Raw genomic sequence first — 2,763 nt, 5'->3', positions numbered from 1 at the left:
AAAAAAAAAAAAAAAAAAAAAGAGCGAGAGAGGGTCTTGCTATGTAGTTTAGGCTGGTATTGAACTTACTGTGTAGGCCGATCTGGGCCTCGAACTCACGGTGATCCTCCTGTCTCAACTTTCTGAGATTATAGGTGTGTGCCAGCATACCTGGCTTTTATTTTTTAGTTTGAGAGTCTTGCTAAGTTGCCTGGGTTGGGCCCAAACATGCAGTCTTCCTGCCCCAGCATGGTACTGGGATTACAAGCATGTGCCACCGAGCCTGGATTTTCTTTTCTTTTTTTTTTTTTGTCACTGGGGATCAAACTTGGGTCCTTATGCTTACAAGTCAGGCAGTTGATCCACTGAGCTAAATCCCCGGTCCGCGAGCCTGGATTTTGTTGTGGGTTTTTTTTTTTGTTGTTTTGTTTTTACCAGGAATCCAACTCAGGACCTTGGGCTTGCGAGGCAGGTGACAGAACCACTGATCTAAATCCCTGGCTGTGGTTTGTTTTTTCAGACAGGGTCTTTCTATGTAGCCCAGACAGTCCTCTGCCTCAGCCTCCTGGGTTCTGGCATTATAGGTGAGCACCACCATGCCCAGCCTAAAGCCTTTTCCAAACTTCACATGCCCCCAATCTTTTGTTGAGCCCTCTAGCATACTACCATGTCCATCTGCTCACCAGTTGAGAATCCCTGCCACTTTGTGCTCTTTTTCCTGTTGGAAATGTTCTGTTCCTGAAAGTAGACAGTGCAGAAAAAGGCTGATACTTCCAACGTGGACAAATACTGGAGGCCCTCCTCAACTAATAGATAACTATGTTAGTCATTAGGACTGTAAATGAAATATTTTGGTCCCCCGTTGTTTTCTGGAAATGTAATTAGTAGGGTTACACTCCTGGTTCCCTTGAAATCTGGTGGGACTATTTTTCTAGTTCTCATCAGTGAGAGTGAAAGTGATGTGCACAACTCAGAATCAGAGCATTTGATGCTGAAATGAGAGTCTTCATTCAGAACTCTCTTCCTTCTGGAACTGCCATGCACAGTGCTCCAGTTGGAGGCTGCTCTGTCAGCTGGGGGCCTGCAGGGAGGACAGTGCAGAGTGGAGTCCCAGTCAAGCCTCACTGTAGCATGAGAAATAAATTCTTATTTCAAGCCACTGAAAAGTTTGATGCTATTTGTTTATCCTGATGGATCCTGATACCTGACTTACATTCATAACGGACGAATGGCTCTTCTGAGCCACAGAAATTGTCCTTCATAACCTCTAAGTTGCCATCTCACTAAAGGCAAGGGTAATATAATCATAGCTGTTGCTGTGTTTGTGCAAGAGGTGAATCTAACAAATGTGAAAAATAGTGTTGGAAATGGCCAAATTGTTCCACTGTGGTTTTATTCAGCAACTTAGCAAAAGGATAAGACTCAATATTAGATTGATAATGACTAAGTTTTTTTTTTTTCTTTTTTACAAAGAACACAGAGCAAAAGCAGCAGAAAAGCTAGATGTGTGGTGTGCACCTGTAATCCCAGCACAAGAGAGACAGAGGCAGGAGGATTGCCGAGAGTTTTGAGGCCAACCTGGGCTACACAGTTCAAGCCAAGTCTGGACTACATAGCGAGACCCTATCTTTAAAAAAAAAAAAGCAACAGACTCTGGAGGTCCAGCCTAGGTTTTTGGTGACCTTCCTTGTCCATCTGTGGCCATACAGCATTCTACTCTCTCTTAGAGCAAATTTCAGAGACAAATGTGGACTATCTCTGCCCAGAGAAATCTTTGAGTCTCAAGGTCTGAGACTTTTTATGGGAGGCTGGTCATATAGGCATATCCTGCTATGTAGCCAGCCATGGTAACAAAATCTAAGGACCCCAACAATGAAATGAAACCAGATACATATCATCAGTTTTAATGGTTGTCGAAAGGGAATGACACACCATAATAGCAAAGGTGTTCCAGGTGCAAGAACATTAGATCTTTAACAGTTAAAAGGATCCTAGAAGTGCTGGGGATATAGCTCAGTGGTGCTGTACCTGCCTGGCAAGGCCATGAGTTCTATTGCTGGTACTGGGGAAAAAGAGCTGGGATATAGCTCAGGGCAAAGGTTGAGTTCAATCCTTAGTACCACCAATTAAAAAAAAAAAAAAAAAAAAAGAGGATCCTAGAATTAAAAATCATGGAATCAGCAGGGCATTGTGGCACACTTCTGTAATCCCAGCACCCTGGAGGCTGAGGCAGGAGGAATGCCACAAGTTAGAGGCCACCCTGGGTTACACAGTGAGTTCAAGTCCAGCTTGAACTGCATGGGGAGACCCTGTCTCAAAAAAACAACAGAAAACAAAATAGAAAATCCCATGGAAACTTACTTTTTCCATGATGTCATTAATCTAGTGGTATATTAAGTTTATTTGTGAAGATGGTAGGCCTAAATCTCTGATTGTCGAGCTCTCTGAAAAATGTGATTTCCTTGGAGACTTACTGTTTGGAAGTACGTGAAACTCATGCAAATCCCAGAAGTACAATATAGTTTTCAAGGTCCTTGCCTATTAATTATATTTCAATAGCCACTGTGGCAACCCGCTTACCATTTCAACTCATAACAGTCAAGAATGAGGCAGAGCTAGGGAAGTAACTCAGTGGTACAGCACCATGCCTGGCAAGCGCGAGGTCCTGAGTTCAATCCCCAGTGCCAGAAAAGAAAAAAACCAAGGCAAGGATTCCTACTCTCACCATCCCTCTTATATATTCTTGATGGCCAGGGATTTAACTCAGTGGTTCTGCCCCCTGTC

General features: G+C 43.4%; 1 protein-coding gene across 1 annotated transcript in view; it reads left to right on the top strand.

Moving 5' to 3' along the window:
• The window catches only part of LOC117285848, a gene marked incomplete at its 5' end in the record, with an annotated part of 20,917 nt that overhangs the window by 15,433 nt on the left and 2,721 nt on the right, over positions 1-2,763 (top strand). The window lies entirely within an intron of this gene.

This window comes from Fukomys damarensis, unplaced genomic scaffold, assembly GCF_012274545.1.
Source record: "Fukomys damarensis isolate Sample0158 unplaced genomic scaffold, DMR_v1.0_HiC HiC_scaffold_13, whole genome shotgun sequence".
In the NCBI taxonomy this organism is placed as follows: domain Eukaryota; kingdom Metazoa; phylum Chordata; class Mammalia; order Rodentia; family Bathyergidae; genus Fukomys; species Fukomys damarensis.
The sequence above is the reverse complement of the archived record's forward strand: the minus strand, read 5'-3'. Positions and strand labels throughout refer to the sequence as shown.